We start from the raw sequence: 14,789 nt of genomic DNA, 5'->3' as shown, positions 1-14,789 counted from the left end.
TGTTGAAAAAATTTGTCAAAGCTTGTTTAACCATGTTAGACCTATGAGAATTTAATTGGACTTGTTGAAGTTTATTTGAATTGAATTTGAGGTTTGACCATATTTTGTTCATTTTATTTTGCATATCATTTTTAATTCAAAAATACCAAAAAAATAAGTTTGACTTGTTGACTTGTAACCTTCATTTCTCTTCTGTTTAGCATTGGTTGATGATGATTTGATTCACTTTTAACCAATTGTGTTTAACATTTGAATTCTCTTTCCATCCATTTCATCTTCATTCCATTTCTTTTTATTTTTGGCCAATGAGTTAATGTCTTATGGTTGGTTTTGACATATGAGAGGCTTAACCTTCTTTGATCCAAATCAAACTCAACTTGATCCAAGATCAAGTGAGTTGCTTTGTGTCCAAGATAGGTTGCTTCTTGGTCAAGTAAAAAACCTAAAGTCCATACAAGGTCTTTCCTCTTTTCTTTTGGCATGACAAGTTTTAGGAGCTTGGCTTACTAGTCATGATCTCTAACTTGTGTTTATTTACCTATAGTTTTATTGACCGACCTCAGATAGGTGTGACTACTACATTAGTCCACTTACAATTGCTTAACATAGCGCTAAATTGTCTTATGACAAACTAACATAACCATACTAACTACTAACTTTAATTTGAGCATTTAATTTCTTGCAATTTACTTTAATGCAATTTACTTTAATGCAATTTACTTCTTGCTCATTTATTCATATTGCTTTTCATTTTGCTCACTTGAGCACATGTTTTATGTTTATGCCATTTTCCTTTTACTCATTTGAGCTCTTTATTGTATATAAATATATTGTTGTTTTGTGCTGGTTTTGCTTTTGTTTTGTGTGAACCCAATGCAAAAAGGAGAAAGGACTTAGAATTAGGACTTACCTATGCTTAAAGGATTTCAAGAGCAACTAGGCCTCATGCCTTTAGAATGCTAAATTTGTTGAAGAGCAACTAGGCCTCATGCCTTTAGAATGCTAAATTTCAAAGTTGACTTCAAAGGACTTCTCTTCCAAAACTCATTCTTTGTCCATTCCTCTTATTGTGTTGTGAACTTTTGATGTTTGTTCTTGTGTGATAGGGATTCCATCTTGAGATAATAAGGAGGACCATTGTCATGAGTAGCCAAGTCAAGAGAGACAAGCCAAATGGAGATCCTAGGAGCTTGAATCCAAATATTGTGTGATTGCTTGTTGTTTGCTAAGTCCAAAGGAAAGGAGATTCTTGAATCATCTCTATGATTTCAAGAAAAGGAACTCCAAAGGTTTTATCTTCTCTCTTATCTTTGTATGCTTTAGGACTAGCCCTTCTCTTCTTCTCCCCACTCTAACCCAAGCCAAAAGTCTTTTATTTCAAACTTTGACATTGTTTTCAAATTAGAAACCTAGGCCTTATGCCTTTGAATTTTCAAAATCTTTTCATTAATACTCATTGTGAATAAATCTTAATCCAACTTTGACTTCATTTTGTAAATAAACCTAACTTGTAAATACAACTCATTTCAAGTTGTTTTGTGGTTCCAATGGCTACCCTTGTTAAACCTTTTCATAAATATTAGTCATATGTTTGAGTTATCATAGTGGTTGATGTAAACCTCACCTTATCCTTAGTGGTTGGATTATAAGTCTTCCATGCTTATTATAGGTTTAACCCCTCACTAGTATGTTGAAGCCTTCCTCACATGGTGGATTGTTGGTTTAGGTTGAGTTTTCTCCCTTTGATAACAAAAGACCTTAAGGCTTTTGATCAAATCAATTCACCAATGTTTTGAGATTTTTACCCCGAACTACGAGGTTTTGATCCTACCTTTGTGATGGTACGTAGGCAATGGGTTCATCCATTCAAACAAAAAATTTATAAATATAATTCATTCTCTTCTCATCCCCCCAATATTTTGCACATATTTTCACAAATGCCAACCTATAACACACATTTGCAAAAAGAGATTCCCTTAGAGTACTAAGGATGTTTTGGGTGCGTAAAACCTTCCCATCTCATAACCAACCCCATTACCTAGATCTCTGAAATTTTTATTAGTTTTTGATTTGATAAAACTTCTTACTTGGCTTTTGTTCGCTTTTTAGCCTTTCCTTTGGACAAATAAAAGTGCGGTGGCGACTCGAATTGTATGTTTACTTTTGGTTTAGTCAATAAACCATAAGGTAACGAATACCCCGCTATAGAAAAGTGGCGACTCTGTTGGGAAGAATATTTCTCCTAGTGGGTTTAGCCTACTTTTTGCTTATGTGTGTTGTATGATTATAGTGGTGACATATTTTTGTGCAAATTTTGGATGACTGTACTGTTTATAATGTATGAATTGTTTGATATATCAATTGCTTTTGTGCTTGGTGGTTTCTTGTGAGATGAGTTCTATACCCGAACTCGAGTGCACTTATGATAGGAGAATGGCATAGTCTTGTTGACTTGTGTGGAGTTATTCCTTAGCAAGTTGACTTGCAAGCGCATTCACTTGGTGGAGGTCTTGTTGGGATCAATAATGTCAAACGAGTAGTCGTGGTTAGGCATTACTCTTTCCAATATAAACCTTAGAAGCCAAGGACCTTAGACACCTAGCCCATCTCGACCTATTTTAGGACGTAGTGCGAAGGTCGTTCAAGTGTAAGACTTGATACGATTGTTACACGATACTACACTCATAAGAGTCCCTCTTGAGAATATTTTTGGAATGTGAGTAGTCGTTTTATCCGATAATATCCGAAAGATGAGATGATGACTATGGGGACCCTTTTTAGAATATGATTGTCAGGTTTAACCATAGTACACTCCCATTTGGGTGGTTCTTAACCAAGACTCCATGCTCGTGACTTACAACAAACCCGTGATTCACGGTTGATCCGCTCTCGTATATTCTCAATATCAACGGAACTTGGGTGTTGATAAGGTGCAAACCATAATCCACCAAAATGGATGATTGATATTGACAATGACGTGAGCCATCCTGTGACCTTTGTGTGGTGTGACTTGCTTGATCCTTGAGTATGATTGTTGCATCCATGCATTCATATACATCCATATCATCAACAATAAAAAGTTTTCAAGGAACTTAAGAGGTCTATTTGCAAATTTTCAAACATGGATAAGCAAAGAAGGAATACGAAGAAGTATAGTTTTAGACAACCTGACTTGAAAGAGTTAAGGAGTTTGACATCTTATGTATTAGAACCCTTGGAGTTCAAAGCTCGCCATGGGAAGCTTCTGTCTATTCTTTCTACCAAGGTAGATGAAGGTCTGATGAGTGTGTTGGTGCAGTTCTATGATCCTTTGTATCGTTGCTTCACTTTTCCGGATTTCCAGCTTCTGCCTACACTTGATGAGTATGCCTATCATGTGGGTATACCTATCTTGGATCAGTTTCCGTTCAGTGGTTTGGAGAGGGTTCCTTCTTCTCAAGAGATTGTTGACATGCTTTACATAGATGTATCTGACATTGTTGCTCACATGACTACCAAAGATGGAATTCAAGGTCTCCCATCTGATTTTCTCATTGCCCAAGCTACTTTGTTTGGGAAGGCGATGAGTGAGGACGCTTTTGAAGCCATATTTGTACTTCTCATCTATGGGCTAGTGTTATTTCCCAACATCGACAATTTTATGGATGTGAACGCTATTAGTATTTTTTCTACTCTTAATCTCGTTTCGACTCTGTTGGGTGACACTTATTTCTCTTTGCATATGAGGAATGCAAAAGGTGGTGGATCCATTGTGTGCCGTTTGCCTCTGTTGTACAAGTGGTTTATTTCGCACTTGCCTCAGACGCTCGCCTTCAAGGAGAATAAGGGATGTCTACGGTGGTCTGCGAGACTCATGTCTCTCACTAATGATGATATCTTTTGGTATAACCGTGTTTATGATGGCGTTCAGATTATTGAGTGTTGTGGTGAATTCTCCAATGTGCCTCTTCTTGGTACATGTGGTGGAATTAACTACAACCCTGCTTTAGCTCGCCGTCAGCTTGGGTTCCCCTTAAAGGATAAACCTAACAATATTTTATTGGAAGGAATATTCTTTCAAGAGGGTAAAGATCCCCAGAACTTGAAGGATAGGATGGTCCGTGCCTGGCGCAAGGTTCATAGGAAGGGAAGGAAGGAGCTTGGTCCGAAGAATTGCATTGCTTTGGAACCCTACACCGCTTAGGTGAGGAAGAGAGCTCTTAAGTACCGCATGCCATATGATTATCCGAGACCTACCCCTATGGTTATGGTTGGGCCTTCAACCCTCCCTAATCAAGGAGTAGAGGAGTTGAGAGATGAAGACCGGTCGCGTGCATGGATTCGTGAGCGAGAAGAAGTTCTTCAGCAACTCAAAGATAAGGATGCAATGATAGAATTTCTAGAGCATCAGGTTATTGATGAGCCTGATGATGTGGTTACTTCTCTTCTTCCTCACTCATCCAGGTTTTGGAAGAGGAAGTATGATCGGCTCGCCAAGGAGAAGGCCGACATGGAAGCAGCTTATGAGAGAGAGGTGAAGAGGCTTCATGCAGCTTATCTTCCGATCTCGAGAACTTTGGACGATTGTTTCTAGGGCTCCATAGGATGTTTATTCTCCTTTTCTCTTGTATTATATTTGGTTACCAAAACTGTACTACTTCATTGGTGTAAAAATTTCCAAATATTATTGCTATGAGTATTCCATATATGTCTTAAAAGATTAATATTTTCAAATATTTACAAATAGATCTCTATAAAGTTCCTCTAATAAAAACAAACCATATGCACAAACATTACATGCATCATATGCATAAGCAGTTTTTGTTTTGAGCTCTTTGTCGCAACCTGAAAAATACAGTGCGCGAAAAAACAACTGGCGAAAGAAAATGACAGAAGAGTCGCCACCGTGCGTTATTCATCCCAAAGGAGGGAAAGGAAACGCTCGAAGTAAACCTGAAAAAGGAAAGGACAAGACGGGGTCTCGCAACCAAATCTTGGGTTCGGGAGTCGGTTATGCGAAGGGAAGGTATTAGCACCCCTACGCATCCGTAGTACTCTACGGGATCCACTTGTGTCGTTCTTGTCTAAAGGGTGTGAGTTTATCTTGTGTTGTTTACCAAAAAAAGGGGGTTAAATGAAAATGACTCGCGCGGATGTCGCATCCACTGCATACGTATCTCGTCTGAATATGAGAATCAGAGTCTTCGTAGCTCGGCTGACCTATGGGTTGGGGGGATGTGTGCTCGCTAAGACATCACGTCTTATGCCTACGTATCTCATCTGGCCTGAGAATCAGAGCAAAACGTAGTTCGGCTAACTACGGGGTTATGGATTGGGTTTTGGACGAACGACGTCACTACGCAATCTATCTGATGCTCGACCTTTGGAGACTTACTCGCCTGTAGTAGAAGGAGTTAACGTGTTGCTTTGGGTTTTAGGGTTTGGGATGCTCAAGGGCAAAAAGGAAGTCCTTGACGAAGGAACCGCGCTACCTGCAGGGATACGAACACATACAAAACGAACATGTATAAAGTAAATGTGCCAACAAGGGGCTCAGAAGTAAATAAACAAAAGAAAACAAATGCCTCCTATCGAAGTCTTCCAGCTAAGAAAGCGATAAAATGCGGAAAAGAGGTAAAAGTACCACACGGATAAAGATCCGAAGTAACAGCAATTAAAGGAGTAAGAAACCCAGGGATCTCCCAAGCTAATGCCATCAAAGAAAGGTGAGTCAGTACAGGTAATCGGAATGAACCTCCAGGGGGTATCCCACAAATAAAGTTGGAAAACCACGCAAACCATCTCTGCAAGAGTCTATGAGTCCTCACAAAAACTCAACAAAAGGGTTAGTGAAACACGATAAGCATTTTTTTCATGGATAACAATATGGTTTCAGAAACCTCAAACCCTGTGGCATACATTTCAGAAATCATGTAATTAAACATTCAAGGCATATGTTTCACCCATTCATGCATAATTAAACCCGTGGGAAAAAACATAATGAAATTCATCCATCATACCTCATACATTCAGATGATCCAAATTAAGAGCATAAAATTATGGGAATGAGGCAAACCTGATGGGAGAGACCGGTTGAAATCAAATGGCACGACTGGGTTTGCAAGGCAATGTTAGGGTTTGCGTGAGATGAAAGTGTGTGATTCAAATTGAATTTTTCAGAGCTGCTTGGGGGTTGCTCTGAGTTCTCTGTCAGGTTTCTCTTCAGGTTTTGTCCAGGGTTTTGTTTCAAGGAAACCTCAAAGTATTTTGCTTCTCTTCCTTCTTCTGAAGTGAAGCCTTGGTATTTATAGACTGAATATCATGGCTTTGTGGGCTCAAATGAGAGAGGTCCAAGTCCAAGTTTTTTCTATTATATTTTATTTTATTTTTTTTATTATTTTTATTTATTTATTTATTTTGTAAATTTTTTTTTTTTCGTTTTTTTTTTTTTTTTTTTTTTTTTTTTAAGTTTCTTGGATCTAATTCTGATTGACATGATGAAATGCAATATGAAATGCTAAATGAATGCATGAATGAGGAGGGCAAATTTTGGAGTGTTACAGCTGCCCCTATTCAATCATCAGCTAACCCGAATAGGATGAAAGCGAACAGCTTATCAGACAAACGGGGTGAGCTGTGATTGAATACCAAAGACAGACCGAAAATTTACGCTCCGAGAACACCACAAAAACGCGAAAATACACTGCGCTGTTTATTTTTCTTCCGATCCTCTGGCTGGATCTGAATCAATCTTCTGGCTTAATCTGGAGTTTCGATCCTCTGGCTGAACCTATACTCAATTTAATCCTTTGGTTGGATATTAATTTTGATCCTCGGGCTGGATACGATTTTGATCTTCTGGCTAGATCTTCTTCGATCTTCTGGATAGATCTCCTTCGTTTCGATTCTCTGGCTGAATCTATTTCGATCTTCTGGCTAGATCTGAATTGTTGCGATTTTCGATCTTCTGGCTAGATCTTCTTTGTTTCGATTCTTTGGCTGAATCTACTTCGATCTTCTGGCTAGATCTGGATTGTTTTGATGATAAATTCCCGTCATTAGGATCCCGCATCTGAGGCATGCGCTGGTTGACCCTCTTTTGAAATCTACACCCAACCTTCATATTAGATATGCAGCTTCGAGAATATTCCACTTTTGGGCTTCGTACATATTCTTCGGGCTAGAACATGTTGTAACGACTCCTCAATTGGGCTTGCTGGGGAAGTAAAGCTTGTAGGCGACTTCACTGGGGAATCTTCAAATTGAGCCTTAGGCTGGCTTACTGGAACACGATTCTCAGGCTGAATCTTCGAAATGACCCTTAGGCTGGATCACTGGAACACGATTCTCAGGCTGAATCTTCGAAATGACCCTCAGGCTGGATCACTGGAACACGACTCTCAGGCTGAATCTTCAAAATGAACCTCAGGCCGGATCACTGAAAACGATTCTCAGGCTGAATCTTCGAAATGACCCCCAGGCTGGATCACTGGAAAACGATTCTCAGGCTGAATCTTCGAAATGGCCCTCAGGCTGGATCACTGGAAAACGATTCTCAGGTTGAATCTTCAAAACGACCCTCAGGCTGGATCACTCACGCTTGATCCTCTGGCTGGATCTCATGACCTTGGTTGTAAAGTAATTCTTTAGTCTGCTTGGAAGAACCTGTTTATCAGCTTATGTGTATGCTTGATATGATATGCATGCAAATGCAAATGTTATGCATGGTGTAAAAAGAAATCTGCTTGGGGAAGCAAACTCCGGTAGGGAACAGATCGCTGTATCAATCCTTGAATGCTCTGTGGGGAATGATCCGTCTGCCGGGACCAATGAGCCACCAAAAATAAATTGGCTGCTTGAAAAGTTGACCTTGCGGGGGGAGTATCAACTATGGAAAATTTGTTCGGCGAGGCTCTGTGAGGAGAGTCTGTGGGGAAAACACTTCCTGGGGAAACGTCGTAGGAATCAACCTTTGCTGGGGATATGAACTTGCTAATCGCCCTCAAGCTGGGGATTAACAAATCTGTTAAAAATAATCTGCTGGGAAATGAGATGAACACTGGGAACACCACCCTCTCATCTGTTGGTTATGCAACCACTCCGCTGTTGCTAGGAAGATATAGTCTGACACTGTCAACTCCGCTGGGGGATATATAGTCTGGATACTGTCAACTCTGCTGGGGAACATGCTCTGCTAAGGAGAGAGTTTGTCAACCGCTTGGGGATGAGGATTCATGACTTGGCATCCGGTTCCTGTGACTTGCAACCAAAAATACACGTATGCCTCGGGGGAATTACTCAGTTTGAATTCACCGTCCGGGATTAAGCACATTCAAAGCAATTTTAAATGTTTTCCTGTGCAAATCATCTGCAAAAGCCACCATTATGTTCATATGCAATATGTTTTATCAAAAATTCGGACATTTTTGCAAACAAACTGATAAATGAAAAATAAAGAGGCTCTTTAGCTGAATTATTCGACTCTTACTTGGGAGAAAATTTGTGCCAGGAATAGGCGAGGGTATCAGGAAGCTGACCCTGAAAAAAGGTGATCGCTATAAACTGAACAAAAGAAAATATCCTAATGGCAATGTGGAAACGGGGTCCCACTGAGTTTCGACTCTGCTATGGCTCGTATGTCCTCAAGACGCTCTGCTCATCTTGCTTTCTGAAGTGGATGATTAGTCGATCTTTAACCTTCGAAGATTGCCGGATTGAATGAAACGGTGATATAACACTGATGAACTAAGATCACAGTCATTCGCTTATTCCCTAACTTTTGCCTGGATCGCCGCCTTTTCGGGTTTTTAATCCACCGGGAAACCCATTTTTGCCTGAGCCGCCCTTTTGGGTTTTCGACTCACTGGGTGTACTCTTTTTTTATATCCCTAATTTTTGCCCGAACCTCTTTATTCTTTTTTTTTTCTTTGGTTCGTCGGGATGCCCTTTTTTTGCCTGGACTATTCTTTTTATCGTCCAGCGGGTCTATTTTATGCGAAGTATTTTTTTTTAACTGCGTCTGAGTTAATAGGGGACGGGAATCCTTCGCCATCCATGGTTGTTAGCATCAAAGCTCCGCCATAGAAAATCCTTTTAACCACGTACGGACCCTCATAGTTTGGTGTCCATTTGCCCCTGTGATCTGTGTTGGGAGGAAGAAATCTTTTGAGTACCAATTTACCGACTTGATACCCCCGAGGGCGCACTTTCTGACCAAATGCTTTCTTCATTCGTCTCTGACCGAGATACGTCAATTCAGGGTACGTAGTTCCAGCATAGCACCTTAATCATCGAAGACAAGGTAAACAAAGCATCAGCAAATTGGTTTTCTTCAAAAGAAAGTCAATAATCTTCTCGTGTAGTCTCTGTAAGGAGCCAGATGAGGCTGAGGTGTATACCATTTCCCGTTGGTTTGATTGATGATCAAAGCTGAATCCCCGTATACATCCAGGGTTTTAATCTGTATATTGACGGCTTCCTCAAGTCTTAGGATACAAGCTTCGTATTCGGCTTCATTGTTGGTGCAGGGAAAAGTTATTCTGGCAAAAAATGGCATATGAACCCTCTCCGGCGTGATCAACACTACACCAACTCCGCGACCATTGACGTGGACCGCCCCATCAAACATCATAACTCATTTGGATTCAGGGTCAGGCCCCTCCTCCGGGAGTGGTTCCTCTCAATCTTTCGATTTGAGAAACATGATGTCCTCATCAGGAAAGTTAAACCTCATAGGTTGGTAATCATCAATTGGTTGCTCTGCAAGATAGTCTGACAAGACACTTCCCTTGATGGCTTTTTGTGAAGTGTATTGGATGTCATACTCTGTCAGTATCATTTGTCACCTAGTAACCTTTCCAGTAAGTGCTGGCTTTTCAAAAATATACTTGACTGGATCCATTTTTGATATCAATAGAGTCGTGTGAGTCAACATATACTGTCTTAGTCGGCGAGCAGCCCATGCCAAAGCGCGGCAAGTTTTCTTGAGCAATGAGTATCTTTGTTCACAGTCGGTAAACTTTTGCTAAGGTAGTATATTGCATGCTCTTTTCGACCTGACTCGTCATGCTGACCGAGCACACAACCCATTGACCTTTCTAACACAGTCAAGTACATGATCAACGGTCTTTCCTCTCGGCCTGTAGACTTGCCCCGATCTTGATCTCTTTCTTGTCGTCTGCGGTACCGATGTTGACGGTCTCAATCACCTCCTGATAAGGTGTAATAGCTCGGTCCTCCTGTTTCAACAATCTGGCTAACCCTTCAGGCAATTCACAATCTTCCTCAGCCCCTTCTTCGGCTTGATATATAGGATTGTCGAAGTCATACTTGGCCATAGCAGTGTCGTTAGCAGTGAGATCCGAGTGGTCGGCTCTGCAATTATCTGTAGTATAGCCAGGTGCGTTGGAGTGAAAAGCATATCTGGCGTTGACATCATAACCTTTAGGAAAATTATTGGGATCGATTGGTGGGGCCAGAGTTCTCAACGTAACCAGATTCATGTCAATCAGCTTGGGAAGTAATACTGAATAAGGCATTGGGATTGTCTCGATGACTCGGTCCGTCTGCCTTGGACGTTGTTGATAGTGTCTCTACTGACCCGAATTACCTCCTTGTTGTTGATTGTTGTACCTGGGTTGTTGTTGCGGATGATATTGCGGTTGAGGAACAGGTGTTGGAATAGTGACTGCGGCCACTTGATCTTGACAATAATTAGGGCGTCCTCTACCCCTGCCTCTGCCGGCATACACAACGCTTGCCTCACCTTCTTTTCTTCGTTGACCGTTACCAGCAAACGGTCTCTTGGGACCTGATGAGTTGGAAGCACTATTGTCTTGAATTCGGCCCATCTTCAACAGACTCTCGATTCTTTCTCCAGCAATTACTATCTCTGCAAAGCTGATTGATGGGCAAGCAGCCAATCTCTCAATATAATTGCCTTGAAGACTGTTCATGAACATGTCCACCATCTCCCTTTCAGACATAGGGGGTTGGACGGACGCAGCAATCTGTCTCCAACGCTGAGAATACTCTCTAAAGGTTTCCTTGGCAGTCTGAGACATACCTTGCAACAAGGTCCGATTTGGAGCCATGTCCAAGTTGTATTGATATTGCTTGACAAAAGCCTCTGCCAAGTCTTTCCAGCTCTTGATGGTAGTACGAGACAAATGAGAATACCATTCACGAGAAGCTCCAGTTAGGCTGTCTTCAAAATAGTACATCCACAGCTTTTCATCTTCCGTGTGAGCTCCCAACCTTCCCAGATAAGATTGGAGATGAGTGCGTGGGCAAGAAGCCCCGTTGTATTTCTCAAAAGTAGGGGGTTTGAACTTGTGAGGAATCCTTACTCTATGAACCAGACCAAGATTTGTGACATCAAAGCCTAAGGAATTTTGAGGCTCCAAATATTTGAGCTTCTCAGCAAGCTCATCCATACGGCGAGTGGTCTCGAGAGCCTCGTCGTGCAAAGAAAATTGATCATACTGATAATCTTCAGTAACGGGGCGCCCGTTAATCCGAATTCCTTGATTCACATTGTACCTTCTGCCAATACCATTTCCAACATTCCCTGTGTTGCCAACATTACCCGGGTTTCCATCAGCATTTGCGTTACCCGCGTTACTAGTGTTCACAGGGTTATCAGCGTTCCCAGGGTTACCAGGGTTTCCCTCAGCATTTGGTATCTCCACCTCCGGATCGGGTCTCGGTTGCTCAACCAATTCCCTCAGCTTTTCCTGGCCTTCTGCCATACCAATCATCAATGTCATGAACTGATCCATCCTTTCATGCATATCAGCCAGCTCTTTCTGTACTTGGTCCATCGCTAGCTGTGGACGATTTTCCTTTGTCGGGTACCTGTGGACTCGCTTGGGACCAATAACTGCCTGATACAGGGAACAAACATTAGACACTGCGGTGACACCTGCAAAACAGACAAGGGTTTATATGCATGGTATGCGATGCACTGCTTGTTCAGTTTTAAGGCACCCCCGTTTTGAAAGGGAATACCCTGCAAATGAATAAGCATGAGATGTTGGATGCAAATATGAAGATGATGTTATGCAATGCAAAGGCATGTCAATCAGAATTGATGGATCCGCTTGAACATCTGTCAAGTTGCACTGCCTGGAGAGAAATTCACTGAGGAATATAATACAAGACCAAAACTCTGCTCCAGAAAACCGGGTTGGTTGGAGGTTAAGGTTTCCTGAATTTAGCCCGCCCCTCACTGGTAGGTTCTAAGAACAGAAGTTCGTCAGCTTCAGCCCTTCAGTCGCGAATAATACGTTTACCACTGAAGGTTTGGTATTATTACGGGACAAAAGACCTCCATTGACTCCCCTCAACAGGACATCCTAATAGCAAGTTCCCAGTCTCGGGATCCTCGGATTGAGCAGCGAGAATGCGCCCACCAGAGCTAACATAATCACGTCTCGGAGGAGAGGCCTCGACTGAGTTCTCGGGAAATGGTCACCAGAGTCGACGATTTCTAGAGGAACATCCTGCCGTTACGGAACACCCGTAAGACATAATATATCCAAAAGAAACCTCGTCTGGGTGTGGTTCTTCACGAACGACTTAACGTAGCAACACGCCACACAAGCCTCATGATTAATTTCGCACCTCGAAAAAATGGGGATACGACTACAAAGCGAAGCGCGATCGCACGCTCGCGATGATGGACTGAACAGAGTCGCCACCGAACTTTATTTATTCCCAAAAATGGGAAAGGGAAAATATCGATAAAACCCCTAAAAGAAAGGATAAGATATGGTCGTCGCAACCAATATCAGGGTTCGGGAGTCGATTACGCGAGGGGAAGGTATTAGCACCCCTCACGTCCATTGTACTCAACGGGAACCATTAGGTTAGTCATGTGTGTTAGTGTTATATGAAATATTAGGCTTTTCAAATTATTAGGTGGGAGAGAAAGAAAGGATGAGAAGAAAATGTTTTTGGATTTTTGACGAAGGACTAAACCTAAGTTTTTTATTAGTGGGCCTGACAAGATTTACAAATCCTGCTCCTACGTATCTCAATAGAGAAGTCAAGGCTTACGTAGTTCTGGGTAGAAAATGTTTGTTTGTTGGTCGATTTTAGCGAAAGCTATACTGTATTAATCGACGCAAAACATTGTTTTACCCAAAACAGATGAGGAGTGGACGCATACCACACATCGAACGGATTTATAAACCCACATTCGGAAAAGCGTCATTTATCTCTACTCAACAATTGTGGCCGAAACATTGTTTTGTATCTCTTAAGACAATATATCTTTCATTTATGAAAAAGGTTTTTGATTAATCGCACGGCGGCGAGAAAAGAGTTTGATTGGTTGGATGTACTTTGAGTGATGGCGAGAACTTGGATGAGCGAGATATACATCTCGAATCCTGGCCTCAGGAGTGCATGGTATACACCATGTTCCATTTCCATCTTTATTGAAAAAGGTTAAGATAGGAATTAAGTATTTTGGAATTTGATTGAGGAAGGGTTTGAAGAAACCACATTGACAGTTTTAGACGATGGCGAGAGTTAAGATTGGCGAGGCATACGTCTCGAATCTTAACCTCAAGAGTGCATGGTATACACCATGTTCCATTTCCACCTTTATTGAAAAAGTATTAAGGTATGAATTAGGTATTTTGAAGTTTGAAAGACGAGTACTTGTGACATACAAGCTCTTACAGCTTGGGTCTAATACTCGGGGCTACGTCTGGCCATTCCACCCAGGCAGTCTGTTTCTTCCCAATATTGCTAAGAAAATGATTCGAATATTTATGAATGTTTTGGAGGGAAGACGAATATTTATGGCTTGCAAGCTCTTACAGCTTGAGCCTAATATTCGGGATTACAACTGGATATTCCCTCTAGGTAATCTTTTTCTTCCAACTTTATTAAGAAAATGATTTTGAATATTGGAGTGTTAAAGAGAAGACGAATATTTATGGCTTGCAAGCTCTTACAGCTTGAGCCTAATATTCGGGATTATAACTGGATATTCCCTCCAGGATAATCTTTTTCTTCACGCTTTATTTAGAAGGTGATTTGAGATATTTACGGATATTTTGGCGAGAAGACGAATATTTATGACTTACAAGCTCTTACAGCTTGAGCCTAATATTCGGGATTACGACTGGACATTCCATCCAGGTAATCTTTTTCTTCACGTTTTATTTAGAAAATGATTTGAATATTAAATTAAAACAATTAAAGTACCGAGGTTTGAAATTATTGAAAGTTCAGTTGATGTTTCTTAAGGGCTCATTGTAAGAAGGCCCAAGAGTAAGCCATGTGAGGTTGATGGCGATGCTTAAAAGCAATCGACTTACAAGGGTATGAAAATGGGCTCGACATTGAATCGAGAAAAAATGATTTTTATAGTTTTAAAATGGTTTCGAATGAATGATGAAATTAAAGAAATCAAATTTGCATTATCAAACAATAATAAAAAACTATGAGTAATAAAGCATAAACATAAAAGAAAATGTTAAAAGAAATAAAAATGCTACACATAGGGGTATTGAACCCACTACACTAAAGACCTAGAAAACACTCCTCTCCACCAGGCCACTTACTAACTAGTTGTTGTTTTAATACTAACTTAAATATATAAACTAATATAAATTAAAAAAAGAATTAAAATAAAAAAAACTAATAAAAAAAACTGGTAGACTACCCTAATTAAACCCAGCCACTTGGCTGCTGGGTTCCAAAGGGGAATAAGTTGGAAATGGTAAAAAAAAAAAAGGAATCATCGTTAATCACCGATATTAATATCTACTGGAAACAACCAAAAGTCACTTAAA

This window comes from Lathyrus oleraceus, chromosome 3 (assembly GCF_024323335.1).
Source record: "Lathyrus oleraceus cultivar Zhongwan6 chromosome 3, CAAS_Psat_ZW6_1.0, whole genome shotgun sequence".
Classification (NCBI taxonomy): Eukaryota; Viridiplantae; Streptophyta; class Magnoliopsida; order Fabales; family Fabaceae; genus Lathyrus; species Lathyrus oleraceus.
This window is presented reverse-complemented; position numbering follows the sequence as displayed.